The sequence below is a fragment of the Tursiops truncatus genome, chromosome 6, assembly GCF_011762595.2.
Source record: "Tursiops truncatus isolate mTurTru1 chromosome 6, mTurTru1.mat.Y, whole genome shotgun sequence".
NCBI classification, from domain to species: domain Eukaryota; kingdom Metazoa; phylum Chordata; class Mammalia; order Artiodactyla; family Delphinidae; genus Tursiops; species Tursiops truncatus.
In genome coordinates this window covers 96,834,661-96,853,102 of record NC_047039.1, presented here as the reverse complement: position 1 = coordinate 96,853,102, position 18,442 = coordinate 96,834,661, and the positions used below count along the sequence as shown (strand labels likewise).

Below are 18,442 nucleotides of genomic sequence, written 5' to 3'. Positions count from 1 at the left end.
CAAGAGCAGTGGATAGGTGTTTGTTTTACATCTGTAGCAGGAGTTGACAGATAATGCCCCGTGGGCCAAATGGAGCCTGCTGCCCATTACATACGGCCCACAAGCCAAGAATGGTTTCTGCATTTGCAAATGGTTGAAAAAAGTCAAAAGAAGAAGATTTTACGACCCATAAGAATAATATAATTTCAAATTTTAGGGTCTATACATAAAGTTTTATTGGAATGCAGTCATGCTTCTTCATTTATATATTGTCTAGGGCAACTTTCATGCCAAAATGGCAGCACTGACTTCCCGAAAATTCTAATATATTTGCTACCTGGTGCTTTACAAATAAAGTTTGTCAACCTCTGACCTATATGACTGAAAGAGCCTTCTGATGTGGTCCCTCTTCAGATAAGTACAAAAGACACAATCTCCTCGTAAAGCAAGTCCACATCTTTAGCCCAGGAAAGTAGAAACGATTTATAACTACTTAAATGACAACTTTTTCATCTTCAAAATGACCTTAAGTTTCAGCTGCTGGAACTCTGATACATTCAACTCCACGTTAACATGTATTGAGCTGAGCTGAACCTTTAGGAATTGGCTCCCAGCTGAGTCTCCAGTGCTTCGGTAGGAGAGAAGGGTACTGAGGGGGTAGGGGTGGGAGAGTAAATGAAGTGGTACCAATCGAAGATCTGGGAATTTCTCACTGAGCTCAAGCAACACTCCTGCTATCGGTGCAACTCGTGGACCACATACTAGAGAAAAAAAGTCAGGTCACCATAATTCTGCTTTGATCATTATTTCTACAGGATAAATTTCTGGCATTCTTATTATTTGGATTGAGTTTAATACTCAAGTATTCACTGCAAAGTTGACGCCCATATGATTTTTTAGTGAATTTTAGTACTTTACACTTAAGGAAAATTATTTATATTGTTTTCATTAAAATGGAAATGGAAATGAATCCAGAGAGAAGATATTTAAACCTATGCACCACCACCAAAATGTTGGCCTTAGCCATACAGCCATATGGAAATGAATTCTGCAAATAACCTGAATGAGCTTGGAAATGAATTCTTCTCCAGTCACGTGCCCAGATGTAAATACAGCTCAGTCATCCCTTTGACTGCAATTTTCTGGGACCCCGTTAAGCCATGCCTGGACTCCTGGTCTACAAAAACTGTGAGATAATGTCCAAGTGCTATTTCTTAGCTGATAAATTTGTGATGATTTGTCATACAATAGAAAACTGATACACTGGGCAACACTCCTCTCTGCTCATTTTCCCCTTCTCTAAGATGGTAATATTCTGCTGCTATGACCGAGGCTGTCCCTTCAAGAGGCAGCTGTGTAAGAAAGAGCTCAGGAACTCTTCTGGACTGACGTACAGAGACTTTTTTCAGCAGCGAGGCTTACAGATGGCTGGAGCAGCTGGTACCTGAGGGGGGTCAAGAATGGAGCCTGCATGGCCCTCCCCCAATCCTTGCCCAGCACCCATCCCTGCACAAACACTGGAGGGCGGTGGGAGATCACCCTGTGGGTATGGGGGGCCAGTATGATCGGAACACATGACTTCATGTGTGTGTAAAATCTGAAAAAATTACTGTTTGCAGCAAACATGCCACCGATATGGTAGAGAAATAAAAGTGTGGTGTCTGGTGTCTGAACGTTTGGGTATTTCAAGACTTCGTTCTGCCATTTACTGTGTGACTAAGGCCTCGCTGTAGGAGGTTTCTGACTCTTCTTCTCACCTGTAAAATGTGTATCATGATAATATCCGAAACTATGTTGCCACAATTATCTAGTGCACATTATCAGTGTATACTAGACCTGATGCTGGAAGCCAGGAATATAGAAATAAATGAAACGTGGCACCCGCCCGCAAGACTTGAGAAAGATTGCTATGTGAAAAAATTAACTGCATGAGGGAAATCAGAATCGTCCTTTTTTCACCTCCGTAGTCAGCAGGGCCTAGGACAGCACGCAGTGATATCCGCTGCGTGTCTACTGAGTGAATGTGTAGAACAGGGGTCCCCAACCCCTGGGCCGCGGACCGGTACCAGTCAGCGGCCTGTTAGGAACCGGGCCGCACAGCAGGAGGTGAGCGGCGGGCGAGTGAGCGAAGCTTCATCTATGGTTCCCCATCGCTCCCATTACCGCCTGAACCATCCCCCCCAGCCCCGCCCCATCTGTAGAAAAATTGTCTCCCATGAAACCGGTCCCTGGTGCCAAAAAGGCTGGGAACCACTGGTATAGAAGGCCGTGAGGTTAAGAACTGGTGATGAAACTGTACTTGAGGGAGAAGACAGCTTTTTAGTAGCAAAATCTCTTATAGGTTATTTTGTTATTAAATAGTAGCACTGGTCAGGACTAGAATAAAACAGTTAAACTGTTCTACCCAGGAAATACACCAGAACATTGGAGGGGGAGTTTTAAGGTACTAGAAAGGGGGAGGGTGGAAGAGGAACAATAAGACCAAAGCCTGGGCTGAAATGACATCCATCCCAAGCTGCAAAGTTACACACACGCTCACACTTAGGGTGGGTTCTCTGTAAAAGTTTGCTATCCACAGCTCCCATGTGGGAGTTTGGGAGAGATAAATTAAAAGGAGCTGTTTTCCAAGCATTGATGAATGGCAGAGGGTGGGAATGGCTTGTGGGGAGAAGCAATAGGATGGACAATGGGAGAGACATGAAAACAGGGCCAGAGGGGGCCGGCCTGAGTCCCCAGAGGTCACACAGGACAGTTGGGATCTCACCATCGTGGAACGGGGCTTCGAGCCAAAGTGCACCTTCGTCATAACCAACAAGGTGACCCCTGCAAGCTGAAGGGCTAGGGGACATGACGGGGGGCTGACGCTGAGGAAATGAGAAAACCAACGGACAAGATGTCAGGAGAACGACGGGAAGGGAGACGCACCCCTGTCTTGGGGAAAGGAAAGAATTCAGTTATACCTGCTGTCAGTGGTGAATTACTACAGAATAGAAAGAAAAGCTGACGGAGAGCCTCTCAGTGTCATTTCTTCCCCCAGAGAACAGGCAGGCAGATACCTGGAGAAGGAGAGCCATTAGGGGACAATGATGGGGTTAGAATTTCTGGGATCAGGTCAACAGACAGGAAGAACTCAATGGGCTCTGCATCCATGGCTCCCAGGCCAGAAACAGCCCGAGGAGTGGGAGGGAGTGGGCTCTGAGAGTGCCCCTCCTTCCAAACAGACCTGCCTTCTCCCCAGAGGGATGTTTGCTTCACTTTCCTATCTTGTTTCTCTTCTATTTTTACCTGATGCCTGAGACCTGACCCTTCTACTAATTCTTTTCACTGAAAGATCAGGGAAATTTTTAAAAGAGGAAAGAAAGAAAAGACAAGCAGAACATAATACGAACGTGAGCATGTTTGTAGGAGCGCAGACCCTGCTTGGAAAATGATTCCTTGGAAGAGGCCTTTGGCGTCAAATAGTTGAGCTGCTGCCAGTCTTTTATGAGTCCTTCTTTAACATTTCCCCTCCAATGAGGCAGATCAAGACAAACCTGCATTCCTTCCCCTCTGTCTGGGGCCTGCTTCTAACCTTTGTCAGCTGCTGCTTTGCTGAGGCTCTTGGGTTTGAGAAAACCCACCTGGCAGCTTCAAGTCCATTTGTAGCTGCACTTGTGGAGATGGGGTGTCATCTGGGAGCCATGGCAGCAGAGACACAACAAACAAAAGCAATCACGGGCTTCCATGGTTGAAGTCCTCCTTAGCTCCCCAGAACTGTTTATGGAGTAGTTGAGTGGATATATATCCCTGGTCCCCCAAAGCCAGACAGGGGGGAGCTGTTGGAAATTCTTCCTGAAGAGCTTATATGTTTATACACAAAATAATTCAGTCTGAGAGTGACCATGGGACCGTGTACATCTCCTGCTGCCATTTGGTTGTGACTGTCCCACTCTCCTTATTCATCCATTTCATAATTACTTCCTCCCTCCCTCCCTCCCTCCCTTCCTTCCTTCCTTCCTTCTTCCCTTTCTTTCTCTCTCTCTTTCTTTCTCTTTCATTAGTTGAGCAATTGATAGATACCAGATCCTAGGATTAGAACTGAGAACAAAGACATGGTCTCCATCTCCACGGAGCTCAGAGCTGAGCTGGAGAAACAGGCAGACACATGCCCTGTTGGTATATATACAACATCCATAGTGTGTTTAGTGTGGTAAGTATACAGCAGGGACTGCAGGAAACAGAAGAGTGACTTCCTAATCAAGTAAGGGCCTTCAGAAAAGGCCTCAAGGAGGTATTAAGGTCTGAGCTAGGCTTTGAAATACAAGTTAATTGAGTGGAGAAGTGATGGACAGGCATCCTTCTGGAAAATGGTACATACAGCCTGTGTAGGCAGGAAGGATGGAGAAATCACAAGGGTGTTGGAGAAGCCTCATGGCAGCTCAAGTATAGGGCACATGTGGTTGAGTGTGAGAGATGGGGCTCAGGCAAGAGTAAGACCATAAAATGGTACATAAACAAGCAGAGGACAGATGATCCAATGTGCATTTCAGAAAGAACTCACAGCCAGAAGCCTGGAAAAAGATGGAATGAAGGCGAGGAGGGCTGAAAAGAGAAAAGCCATGCACTCAGACTTCTATTAAATCACCAGCAGAAATAGGCCAATGCGATACTTATGAGTGTTTAGCAGTGAAGGCCATAATAGCTCTTCAGCTAACTAGCACACAAATAGGGAGGCTCAGCTCCCTTCCCGGTTAAATTCTGATCCGTTTTCTTGTATGTGAAGAGAATCCATAAGGCCTGCTTCATTCAGTCTTTCAGTATTGCTCAACTTAATTTAATTCCCATTTACTCATTACCCAATTTATGCCAAGCACAGGGATATCAAGGTAAAATGGACCATACTTTGTACTTTCATTACCTAACAATGAACAGCGATTTGCAGCATTAAAATACAGTGATCGATAACTTAGCCCATTCACTGATTGCCCCCATTTTATAATTTGTTTTTATTTGCAACATCAGATTACAGGGAAATAAAAGAAAATTAAGAAGTTCACTGAATGCTTTGCAGATTAAGTTAGCAGTGGAAATACACATGGTTTCTGTGGAGTCCAAAGCAGCTGAGAGAGCAGTTAATGAAGACCAGGCTGAGTGTTTGGGGACAAAGGTCGTGTGCTGGGTCTCTCCTCGCTGGTGTCCTGCAGTCTGGTTTGGACAGAGTTCTGAACTGTGGGCAGATGGTGATGCCGGCTCAGCCTGCTGCCACGTAGAGGTAGGGGAGGGGCAGGCTCTACAGTAGCCCTGGAACGCCCAGATGGGCCCCCAAAATAACTCGTAAAAAGTGGCCCCAGTGAATTTTGTTGGCTATCATATATCTGAGTTTGCCTTTCAAGCTCACAGGCTCTGAGCTTTAGAGAATGTTCCATTCTAAATATGCCCCCCTCTGTCTGATGAACACATGTTCATTTTCTATCCCTTTTTCTCTAGGACCCCCCCAGAAGCCAAGAAGAAAACTATACTAAAGTGTTCAGTACATTTTCCTGGTAGTATGCCATGTGGCGCGTATCACAGTGTAAAATGCAATGCAAAAATATATAACAAAGCAATATGTACTCTATGTACTATATTATACTGTATATATATGATATAATGCCATATACTATGAAGGGCTGTAATTCTTTGTTTCCTTGACTCTGTTGGCCACGAGACTGTGATCTACTTGACGGCAGGGCAGTAACTTATGCGCCATTATATCTGTAGATCTAGCAGCATCTGACAATGAGTAGGAGTTCAGGGTGTGTTTTTGATAAAGGAAGGACAGGAATGGAAAGGAAAGGATGAAAAGGAGGAAGGAAACAAAGGAAATAATTATCTTGCAAAGAAGCAAACTCTAATCTTCTTTTAAAAATGGCTTCAGTACCTCACCAACTCAGGCTGTTTCCCTCTAAGGGCTCTGGTACTGTTTTAGTCAAATATCAAGGGAAAAAAAGTGAGAATGCAGGTTCCCTGTCTTCATACCACCTGAAAGAAAGTCTAGATTCCCTTGTTTGTTTACACACCCTCTAGAGGAGTGAGATAAGGAAAGCAATCACACATAAAGATAAATGTCATTATCCAAGTGTGTAACAAGGTAGGAAGTGGGAGAAAGGAATAGTTAACTTGGCCCAGAAAGATCAGGGCAGGAGGAATGTTTGAGATGAATTTTCAAGGCCAAGGAAGAGATACAGCCCGGGAGAGAAGAGTAGCTGGGGAAGATGAGTCTCACCAGAGTGAGTCCTAAAGCTTCCCAGCATCTGAGCCCTGTTCCACCAGTAGAGTAGTGGTGGGAAGAGTTCGAATATTTTCAGCAGTCGTGATACTTGCAAAGGTGGCATCATTTCTTTAAAAACTGTGTCCTTGAGGATTGATGTTGAAAGGTATGATTCATCAACTGAGAGCTCAAGACCAATGTGCTCATTTCACAGGTGAAAAATCGGAGAAACAAGGGGTAAACAGACGTGACAAAATGTATTCAACATACATAGAGACAGGGCCAGAATTGAAGAACTGAATCAAGATTCTCTTAAATCATGAGGGTAACAATTGGGTCCAATAGAATAACCTAGAGGGACGCCCCCCCATCAACCTAGTGTGTCAGTACCTACGTCCTCTATAGACGACACTCCCTATTCTGCATGGCCTCACCCTAAATTTATTAACAACAAAAGTGACTGTAACTAAACTCTTTGAAGGAAGATCCATGGTTGAGGAAGAATGTAAACTCACTAAAAATTACTCAAGTCTGTGCACCCTGCCTCTGACACTTTCTAACTCTGCATCCTTTTCCAAATTCACTGCTGTTTCTTCACCTCCTCATCTGTAAAATGAATATTCACTCATAACTCAAAGACCTGTGAGAAGTCTGAGAGATACTATACCTATGGAGAAAAGTTAGCACAGTTCCGGGGCTTCCCTGGTGGTGCAGTGGTTAAGAATCCGCCCGCCAATGCAGAGGACGCGGGTTTGGTCCAGGAAGATCCCACAAACCGCAGAGCAGCTAAGCCCATGCGCCACAACTACTGAGCCTGCACTCTAGAGCCTGCGAGCCACAACTACTGAGCCCGTGTGCCACAACTGCTGAAGCCTGCGTGCCTAGAGCCCATGCTCCACAACAAGAGAAGCCACCCGCAGTGAGAAGCCCATGCACCGCAACGAAGAGTGGCCCCTGCTCGCCGCAACTAGAGAAAGCCCGCACACAGCAACGAAGACCCAACGCAGCCAAAAATAAATAAATAAACAAATAAATTTATTTTAAAAAACTAGCACAGTTCCTAGGTGTAGTGGGCTAAATGATGGTGCCCTCAAGATACATGTACAGGCCCAAATACCTAGACCCTGTGAATGTAACCTTATTTGGAAAAAGAGTCTTTGCAGATGCAATCAAGTTAAGGATGTCGAGATGGGGAGATCATGCAGGGTTACCCAGGTGGGCCTGAAATCCAGTTGACAGGTGATAGCTTAGAGACACACAGAGAAGAGGAGGAGAAAGGTGACCAGAGAGGTAGAGATTGGAATGATACAGCCACAAGCCGGGGAACACCTGGAACCACCAGAAGCTGGAAGAGACTACAAACATAATCTCCCGTAGAGCCTCCGGAGAGGGTGTGACCCTGCCGACACCTTGATTTCACATTTATGTCCTCCAGAACTGTGAGAGAATACATTTCTGTTGCTTTAAGCCACCAAGTTTGTGATAATGTGTTATGACAGCCACAGGAAACTAACATAGGAGCTGGAAACTTGGCTGTTCAAAAACTGTATGTAACTTCTCATCTCTGTCTGCCAGAGAGGTCATTATGAAAACACAACTGATGCCTTTATTTCTTTTCTTTCGCTTTTTCTTCAGCTGGGCAGGAAGGGGGCTGGGACTATGAGACATTTGCTCCATGAGCTCTGTTCTGGGCCCTAGTATAAGCTCTGCTATGCCTCTAGATAGGAACAAGTGGCAAGAATAAGACTGAAATCTTTGTGAAAAACCCATCCAAGAGTGGGGAGGCAGAAGAGAGGAAGATGGAAAAACCAGCGTCAAGTTGACTTTCTTTTTTGAACTCTAATATTAGGTGGGAAGAGGAAAGGGTGTTTCTACACTTGTTTCCCATAAGGCCTTGTCCCAGGGAGTTAATATGGTAGAAACATCACTGGGCTGGATGTTGAGAGCCCTGGAAGTGTGTCTAAACCCTGCCAATAATTCATAGTATGTCCACTGCTCATAATTCTTCCTTTATGAGCACCATTTTTCTCATCAATAAAGCCAATACTCAGTGCCCTCTAATTTTGACAAGAAAAATAAAGAGGCAACAACTATTGTTTACTCCAAATTTCAACTGGCTAAGTTCACTCTCCCATATATCTAAATTTCAAACATGAGGATGAGAAATAATTCACCTAGTTATAGAGATATGGGTTTTATTATGCATTCCACCAACCCCCACTCTGGTAATGTACCCGTTACTCTGGCATCTAAGTTTGCACAATCTCCCAATCGTTTAGCCACACTGAATGATTTTCCCCTTGACACTGTTTTCCTACGCACAGATGGAACCTTGAGTGACACCCCAAAACAAAACATCAAGTAGCAGCAGAAATCCAGATGTAGGTCAGTCGTCAACTTTTGCCCAGGTTCCTTATTCAAGTAACCCAATGCAATCTTCAATTCCAAGAAGCAAAAGAGATGCTTATGGGAAATTTAGGATCTTAGTCACGAAGTACTCAGTCAGTGAATTCTGTATGGTGATTTCCCAGTTCACAGTTTAAATCTCATCAATTTGTATCAAACAATTTTAGAGTAACATGAAGAATTACAGAATTACTTCTCATTTTGCCAATATGGAAAATCAAGGCCAGGAGAGAAGAGATGCCCAGCCGTACACAAGTCAGTGAAAGAGGAGGGACTAGACCCCCAAATATCTTGAGTTGTATACCCTGCAGTTTTTTCTCAACAGTATGCTTGTTCAGTGCCCCAGTGGTAGGGAGCTTCAGTGTAATGGGGTGTGCGTAGAGGGGATGGCAGGGGGAGTTATAAAGTTGTAAAACCAACCCAGCATGGGAGCATTCCGTCCATCATTTGGGACTAAGGGTGAAGAATAGAGAGGTATGACTTACTACTTAGCCAGGAGCTGTTAGTATAATTCTTCTCAGCCAGAGGTGGGAGGAGATTTTGTTCCCCAGGGAACATCTGACAATGCCTGGAGACATTTTTGATTGTCGCAAGGTGGATGGTGCAGGGGGTTGGGTGCTACTGCATCTGGTGGATAGAGGTCAGGAATGCTGTAAACATCTTACACTGCACAGGACAATACCCCTCAACAAAGAATTTTCCAGCACAGATGTCAATATATTCAAGGTTGAGAACCTTGTACTATTAGGATTTCTCCTCTACCAAGACAGTTTCTAATGGGATCAATATCCTGGTAACCTATCTCTGCTAGAAACTGAGAAATACTCAAGGGTTTGGGGTATAATTAATCTAGGCTTATTGTAATCACCTCTATAGAAGTCAAAGAAACTACTATTAGTAATGATAATCTACGACAGTATGGTTTTAAAAAATCTGCTCAATACCTTTTTTCCTCTTTTTTTCCTTCTTCTGGTAACATATTTATGATGGTTAACTTTATGAGTCAAATTGTCTGGGCCACAGGATGTCCAGATATTTGGTCAAATACTACCCTGGGTGTTTCTGTGAGGGCGTTTTTGGATGAGATTAACATTTAGATCAGCTGAATGGGTAAAGCAAATTGCTCTCCCTATTCTGGGTGGGCCTCATCCAACCAGTTGGAGGCCTGAATGAAACAAATAAGCTGACTCTCCCCAACTTAAGGGAACTTTGGATGCCTGACTTCCTTTGAACTGGGATATTTGCTTATTTTCTGTCTTCAGACTTGAACTGAAACATTGGCTATCCTTGGTTTTGACCCTGTTGACCTCTGGATCAGAACTATGCCATCAGCTCTCCTGATTCTCAGGGTTTCAGAGTTGGACTGGAATTATACTACCCACTCTCTTGGGTCTCCAGCTTGCTGACTCACTAAAGATCTCAGGACTTGCCAACTTCCATAATTGGCCATTTACTTATAATAAATCTCTCTCTATATAGATGTATATCTCTTATTGGTTCTGTTTCTCTGGAGAACTCTAATACACTATCCCTCTGTCCCATGTTAAATGGAAAGGGTTGTGACCAAGCCTGAACAATCTTAGTTATGCACTCCCTTATATCCAATGACTGGCCCAAGGTTAGACGGGAGATGAAATCAGAGTCAATTAGAATTCTTCCTTGAAGTGAATCTACAGGAGATGATTGGGAGATTTCCTCTTTTTGCTGGCTTGGAATAATGGAACAATACGAAGTTGGTCTCCTGGTTTTATCTTCCTCATTATATTAAAAAAAGTCTGTGTAGAGAGAGAGAGAATGCAGCCACCAGAGATGACACACAGATGTAAATTACATGTTCATGTTATAATGAGCATCAGTTTGGGTTCCCGAAGTTCTTCCTTTGGGACCGTAAGCTACTCTAGAATCCAGTCGCAAGAACCAATAAATCCTCTGTCTGGCATACGTCAATTTGAGTTGGGTCTTTGTCATATGTAGTGGAAAGGGTTCCAACTAATAAACTCACATTTATGGAGCACTTGAGAGTTAGCTAAGTGTTTTCACATTTGATCTTATTTGAGCCTCACTAGAGCCTATGCTATATGCAGAGAGAGAAGGGATGGGGAACATTATCTCATTGGCATGTGTGGAAACTGAAACCCAAAGTGGCCAAGGTTGAATGACCGACAATCCTAACACCACCCTCAAGTTGTTGAATGCTTTGGAACCTCTCTCCCTAGGAAAACAAAGTACATTTTCAGAGTTCCAACAGCACAGTAAGAGGTAGTGTAATAAAAATAATAGAATAATAGTTAACACATACAAAGTGCTTACCATGTGCCAAGCTCTGCTCAAAGTGCTTTGCATATATTAAATCGTAAGTCCTCAGAGCAAACTCATAACAATAGGTACAATTATTCTTTTCTATTTTGCAAATGAGAAAATCAAGGCATTTGAGTGAATTACCAAAGTCCTCTAGATAATAAGAGACAGAACCAGATTCAAACCCAGAATCCTCGAGCTCAACCACTGCAGCCTACTGAGTTATAGAGAGGTTATGAAATTTGACCCCAATCCTCCCCACACATGGCCAGGCAGGCATGAAACCAGGATCCAAATCCTGATCTAACCAACCTAAAGGACTTTATTCTAAAGAACCCAAGACTCCCTGTCATTGTAGATAGTGGCCTACAATGCCAGGATTTAAACCCAGATCTTCATATTCTCAGGCTAGCCCTAATGCCTTCTTATATACTCATTTAATACATATTTAACGCACACTTACTGTATGTCAAACCCTTTAGAAATTGTCTTGGGATGAGGAATGCAAATGACGCACAGCGTGACTTATTGAATTACCAGTCTATTCTTATCCTTGATGAAGATGAGATTCATACTCAAACACAGCTTTGTGGATTTAGGAGCTTGCAAAGGAGAGCCATCTGCATTTTTGTTAGAGGACAAGAAAGCTTCCTTCATCAACCTCAGAAGTCAAGTTTAAAATATCCTAGTTCACAGTTCATAGCAAAAATTGGACCCATCACACCCAAATCCTTTTTGTTGTAGGAGCACATGAGGTGGGGATGGTGAGACTTGTTTATTTTATGGGTTACTAGGAGTAAATGTGGGCCGAGGGGTTTGGGTCTGTCCCTTTTTCTATCCTGCCACTAAAACACACACACACACACACACACACACACACACACCATCTCTGGGTTCAAAAATGATGGCTTTTATAGAGATGAAAAATTTATGTATCATTATTTTATAGAAAAAGACAATATTTAAGGATGAAATGAATTTCAAAATCTTCAGAAATACGATAGGAGAGAAATAAATATAAAATAAAGACTATTTAAAAGCTTTCACACATCTCAAAATTCTTTCTGGATCGCCTTTATTTCTCAGGGCTTCTGAATTTTTCGATGTGGATTCTCAGCAGGAGTGTCTCCACCTCTGGGACCTTCACATTGTCATCTGTCACTTTGATATTAAGACGAAGCAGAAAGAACATCCCACATGACACACATGAAACCCAAGGGCCAGTCCTACAGGTGGGGGATTTCCCGAGGCTTAAGATGACCAACAGAAGCAGAACCCTGGCTCAGAAAAAGGAACATTTGTCAACTTTCAGGACAGAAGTTCGTTCCTTTGTTTCCTCGTAGTTACTGTGAAGAAGGTACAAATGGAAAGAGTTTGATAAAAGCAACACCTTGAGCTCCTTGAGCAAATTTATCTTTCCCTGAAAACTACTCATTATTTTCCCATCCTCAAGTGAGACGAGGAAGTTGAGGCTCAGGAGATTAAATCATTTACCCAAGGTCAAAGAGCTGGTAATTGATACAGCTGGGAGGGTGAGTTTTCAGCCTCCTCAAGGCACGTCAAGTTCATTGTTTCTAAAGCTAAGCATACCGTCTTCCTCCGAAGTGGCCACCCCTCATGTGCCCCGTTTTGTGGTTGGCAGCCACACCTACCAGTCATGGTGGTTGAACACCTGGGATGGCTCATCTCCCTGTGTCAGTCAAGCACCAACCCCTCCCAGATCCCATTCCCATACTCTCCTTGGCACCCCCAAGAGCCCCATTCCTCCTAAGAGCCAACCTAGAATACTGCTAATACCTCCCACCTGGTCTCATCTTGTTCCCTCCTTCATGCAGCCGCGAGAGCGGATGAAAAGTTAAATCTCCAGTGTCATTACCCTGCTCGGAGCCCCTCCCCATCCTCACATCAGTGACTACAGGATAATTTGCAAGCTTCTTGGCCAAGCACTTGAGAGCCTATTCCTTCTGGCCTCCCCTCACCTGCTCAGCTCCTCTCTCCCCACTCCTCTCTGCCTCGCTGGCCTCCAGGATCACAAATTGCTTGTGGTCTCCCCTCGTGAATGATGGTGTTTCTCATCTCTGCCCAGGTTGTTCCTCTACCTGGACTGCTCTCCTCCAACCTCTTCCTCCACATGGTTGACTCCTTCTCATCCTTTAAGGCTCAGCTTAGCTATTTCTCTCCAATGTTGTGTGTTTCCGGAAAGTTCTCCTTGAAGTCCTACAGGCTCCATCTTGTGGATCCAATACTAGCCAGTACTCCTCATTACATTTACCTTATTGATTATTCTGATCTCTTCTCAACCAGAATGTTAACTCCTTAGAGGCAGCAATGATCCAAATGCTTCTAACAGAATAAACCCATCACGAGATACTGAGAACGGCAGTTTGTCCACTGCTGAAATCTTTCTTGTGTTTGAAGCAGTGGCAAGTCATGTTCTATGTGAATGGGAAAAAGAAAAGATAAAGCGACAGGGACACCTCAGCTTCTAGCACTTACTTTAAGTATATCTTTCCTAAAGTCATTTAGGGGAAAAAAGAAAAAAAGAATTGCCAAGAGAGATCTTTCTGGATTTTGCATTTTTCTGAATCTCTTTGCCTGTCATTCCTTAAGTAAGAGCTTTTGTAAATAAAATGTCAAATCCATTTTACAAGGTTCTCTAGTTTTTATTCTCTCTGGCATTAACTTTCTATTGCCTAAGAAATAAAATGCAAAACTCCTTAGCAGGTCATTCAAGGATTGGCAGAGTGTGACTCAAAGCTTCCTTTCTAGTCCTATAATCTGTCATTCTTTCCCTAGGAATACCTCATATTGTCCCAGCCCTGTGCTTTTGCTTCCAGCCTCCTTATTCCCGGCTCTTACGCATATACAAATAACAGAGTTGTACAAATAACAAAAGACACCTTCCAGAAGCCAGGTAAACTCGGGGGAGGGAAGTCAGTCCACAGTCAGAACTCATCTGATGGTAGTATCACTCTCGTCTTCCTGTAGGAATAGATAAATAATTCCCCTCCACATAGCATTGCCCAGATTTTAAACCTTAAGTCCTTTTTTATTATAATATCTATTACATGGCACAGGCTAGGCTTATATAATGCTTTATCCTCCTTTCCCCATAAATGTATAAGAAAAACACCACTCTTACATGGGGAAGGAGAACCGAGATTTACCCTGTCCTACTATGTGTGGCTGCAGCAAGTACCTTGTGTCATTTAATATTCCTAGCAATCTTTGGAAGTAGTTATTAGTCCTCTTAAAATAGAGGAAAGTCAGGCTCAGGGGAATTAAGTAGCTAAATTTTTTCAAGTTAAATTACAGTTAGGATTTAGATATGATTACTTGAATCCAAAAACCTGTTCTCCTCCTAACAGTGTGTCAAAGAAGTTGTAGATGAGAAAAGATTGTGGCTGTATGAAATTTCACTGTCACTATTGTAACAGGGTGCTCTTTACACTGTAGGATCCTAGGAGAAGAGCATAAAAGTTAGAAAGAGATTCAGGGACCTCCATCCTGCATCAGAATGAAGGGATGAGCAAAAGCAATGGAAAATGAAGAAGGAAAAAACTGAGTCCGGAGATGGGACATGTCGAGTCATGGCATTCTCTTCCCAAGGAAAGGGGTGATGACACATGGAGCAGTGACACATGGAGAGAGGCAAGCCTGCAGGCACAGGGTGTGGCTGCACAGCAAGGGGTTTGGCAGGGTGGTCTGAGGAGCAACAGGCTTTGTAGTAAATGGCTATGTTTCCAAGTATCTGAGCCATGGGGTCATCTGTCCCTGAAGATGTTCTTGGAAGCACGGACTGCAGAAAGAGGCAAAATAAGGAAAAGCTAGAATCAATCATGGGCTCCGTGTGCCGGGCTTGCAGGAATGCTTTGACTTTGGAGCCACTTTTCACATTGGCATCAGAATTTTCCACTGAAGTCCTATCCCGAGCTACAATTTCTTACTCCAGAGTTATTGGGAATCAGGCTGGAAATGGGTTACAAAATAGGAAGACTTTGTTTTGCCACTTTACGTTGGAGGCCAACTCTGCTTAGTCTCTCCTTACTGGAAGAGTCTGTGTCAGTTATTTACACAGGGTCTCTCAGCCTCAAGGCTCCCCACCCTGGAGCTGGGAGTCTGCAAACTACATTTCCCAGACTCCTTGCTGGCTCACTTCCCATGAGGGTCCCTCAGCAGGAGGACTTGACAGGAGACTACAAGGTGGCAGGATGAAAGAAGACTCTTCCTATTTCCAGATCCAGCCAGACACCTTCCAGAAGCGAGACAGCTGAGGTTCCAGCCTCAGCCTACTCCAGCACTCCCGGTACCCACCATGAGATGCCTCATTAGAGGTACCAGAGCTGAATGGCCCATCAGGTCTGAGCTCAAGCGCTGAGTTTACACTCCCAGAGTCCTGGCCACAGTGTACCCCCCCCTCCACTGAAATCTGAGTACTAGCCCTTGGGGCACCTCCCCAGATGTCTAAGCACTGACTGCAGAGGTTGAAGCACAGTTATAAGACACTCCCTCCAACCACCCACCCCCACCTCAGAAGTATGAGAATCAGCCATGCAGGTTTCCATCTCCTCCTCCCTAAGTCCTTCTAATACTATCTTTCCATTTTTGTTCTCCCTGCCAGAGGGGTAGTAGTTACTTCCTGCAGTTACAAATGTCTGGATTGTCTCATGTCCTCTGTTTGCTAGTCTGTTTTTCAAACACATGTGTAGTCAATTTCCTATATTAAATCCCTCTATTTGAAATTCCTGATACGCTTTCCATTTTCCTGACTGGAACCTGATGGTTACAAAGGGCGTCCATAGCTTTAAATGTAGTGTTGTCAAATCTCTTACAAGGACAATTCTATAAAAAACAAAATGTTAACTGCTTGAAAAGGAAACTACTCTGTCAAGTGATCATCTCTGTCAATAAGAAGAATGTACTAGCCCTGTAGGTACAAGGGTTCTGATTCTTCATTCACCCTTGAACAAACTTGATCTGCATCTCAGCAGGAAACCAGATAAAGTATCCTAGGCTCTAGGGACCCACCTTTGAATGAGCTCTGATCTCTACCCCCTGGAACCCCCTCAGGGGAGGAGAGGTCAGCTACAGTGCCATAGAAGAGGAATCCACTAGAGCAACCAGAGGCCAAGGAAGGACAAAGGAGGAAGCCTGTGCACTTTGCAGGGAAGGTCACTGCTTATCTGAGGCTCCAAAGATGTATCAACCTTGTTATTGCTGTTGCTTTTCCGTTGCGAGAAGCAGAAACCCATTTTGGATGAGAGTCTCAAAAAGCATATGTCAGGAGTATAAGAGTAGACTCTGAGGTCAGGGGAGAAGGCTAACGAAAGAGACTGGAATAGATGGAGACTGAAATTACCTGATACCGGGACCTGGAACAGCTGCTGGAATGAGAGAATCCATACATTTCATGCATTCTCCTGGAGGGAGAGTCCAGTTGGCCTAGCGTAAGTCAATGCCCATTCCATGACTGTACCAAGTAGGTGAGATGAAGGACCCAGCAGGGCATTCCTGCCTGCAATAGGGGAGATATAATTCCCCAAAGGGAAATCAAGGTGCTCTGGGAAGAGGAAATAGAGGAAAACTAAACAAAAAAAGGGTGGGGGGAATAAGACAGAAAGAGGTCCATTACAAAGAAGAGTAGGAATTTTCTACTTGGACAAGACAAAGATGGTCACCCAGGCAGGAAGAGCAGCGTGAATTAAGGTCTGATGGTGAGAAAGACACACTAAGGGAACAGAGAATCCTGAGACAGCAAAGTGGGGGTGAGACTGACAGCATAAACAGACGCCAGAGAATGAAAGGTCAGGGGCACGGCACTCCAGAGCCGCCTTACGGTCTGCAGGATCCAGGAGGCAACATCAGATGGACATCAGCAGCCCATTCTACCACTCGATGTTGTTGAAAATGTGCATTTTTGCCCTTCTCTTGTGGAACGAAACCTACAGCACTGTAACCTTGACAAGAGAATTTTCAGTGGAACGGAGGGGACAGAGCCTGGCTGGAGTGAGCTAAGGAGAGAATGGGTGGTGAGGAGGTGGAAATGGAGGAAGAAGATGCTGTATGGCTTAGTACTAAATTACTGGCACAAACGCGGGCCTGGGCAGGAGTTCAGGAAGGGTGAGTCCAGTGCAAGCACTAAGGAGAGGATGTCTCACTGAAGAGAACGTGAACAATACACACTTCGTCATGAGAAAAGGAGCTCCAGTGCTCTTTCCATGTATCAGACATGGAGGCAAGCCAGCCTCAATGCAGAGTAATTACTTTGTGAAAAGCTTTTAAAAATAAATCATAAGTCCCCGTAAACTCCCTAGACTTCAGACCCTGCAGGACAATGATCCTGTTTTCTTTATTTCTGTATCCCGAATGTCTGATATCAAGTAGGTCCTTGCAGCCTTTGGAATGAGTCGATTATTTAGTGGAACGATCAACTTACAAAAGACTACTTATAATAAGTTGTTATTTTAACTCAGCAAAACAACATATGCAATGCAGATCTATGTATTTAAACAAATGTGGGATACTTTGATGACTGTTTTCCATCAAAACAGTCTTCTTCTACTTAATATATGTTGGGCACCATCCTCTGTCAGTTCAGAGTGGCTTTAAAATCACAAAATTAAAAAGCCAGAGGGGGCTCTTGAGATAAGATTACACTGCACAGCACTATGCAGCTGAAGCCCTCAGTTAATGGCTCAGTAAGCTGTTGCTCAAGGAGGTGGAATGACTCTCCCAAGGTCACGCAGCAAGTTTGTAGCAAGACTGGGTCCTCCAGCTGGGTGTCCGACTTCCACTGAAGGCCTCTGATATATGTCCCCTCAAGGCTGGGAAAGGAAGGGCAAACTGCTTGTAACCATCCAAGGGTGAACTCTGTGGAAGATAAGGAAGGCCCGTCTAAATGGTGTGTGGAAGAGTGCTCGCTAAGGCAGAGGCATCTACTCTGAGCTTTCCAGAGGAGACTGAGGGGAGACAGAGCAGCTCTTTCACGCACGGAAGCCCAGCTTGCGGAGCTTTCAGTTGCCCAAATAGTTTTGGCTGTGGTTTTCCCCTAAATCCACTGCAGTGAGCTCTGAGGATGCTAAGACAGGGTAGTAAGGGACTCTGCAAAACCGGGCGGGGCGTCACGGAGCAAAAGGAGGTAACGCACCGAGCGTAACTGCTGAGACGGGAGGTGACGGCATATGGAGCTCGGTCAGCAGCCCCACCAGCTACCTAAGGGCCAGGGTGGCCTGGCACCAGTGCACCCAAGATTTAATCCAATACCTTTTTTTTTCCCCCCAAAACAAATCATCCCCAGCCAGTCATGAATGTCCCTCCATTTCCTTTCTTATCTAACTATAGGCAGCATCGAATCGTGTTGCCAGGAGACACTGCTCAGGTCAGACGTGGGTGATCTCAGGAAAGGGAGCAGATCAACATTGAGGCTTAGCCAGGTAATAACACTGACTTCCGTCAGCCACTTCCCCAGACGATACCTGGAACCAGAGCCTCAGGGTCTCTTCCTCTTCTGAGGCTCGACTTCTGATTGTG

The 18,442-nt window shown here is 44.4% G+C and overlaps 1 long non-coding RNA gene across 3 annotated transcripts in view; it reads right to left on the bottom strand.

Moving 5' to 3' along the window:
• The window catches only part of LOC109551961 (uncharacterized), a 201,988-nt gene that overhangs the window by 101,424 nt on the left and 82,122 nt on the right, over positions 1-18,442 (bottom strand). The gene's annotated exons all lie outside the window — the stretch shown is intronic.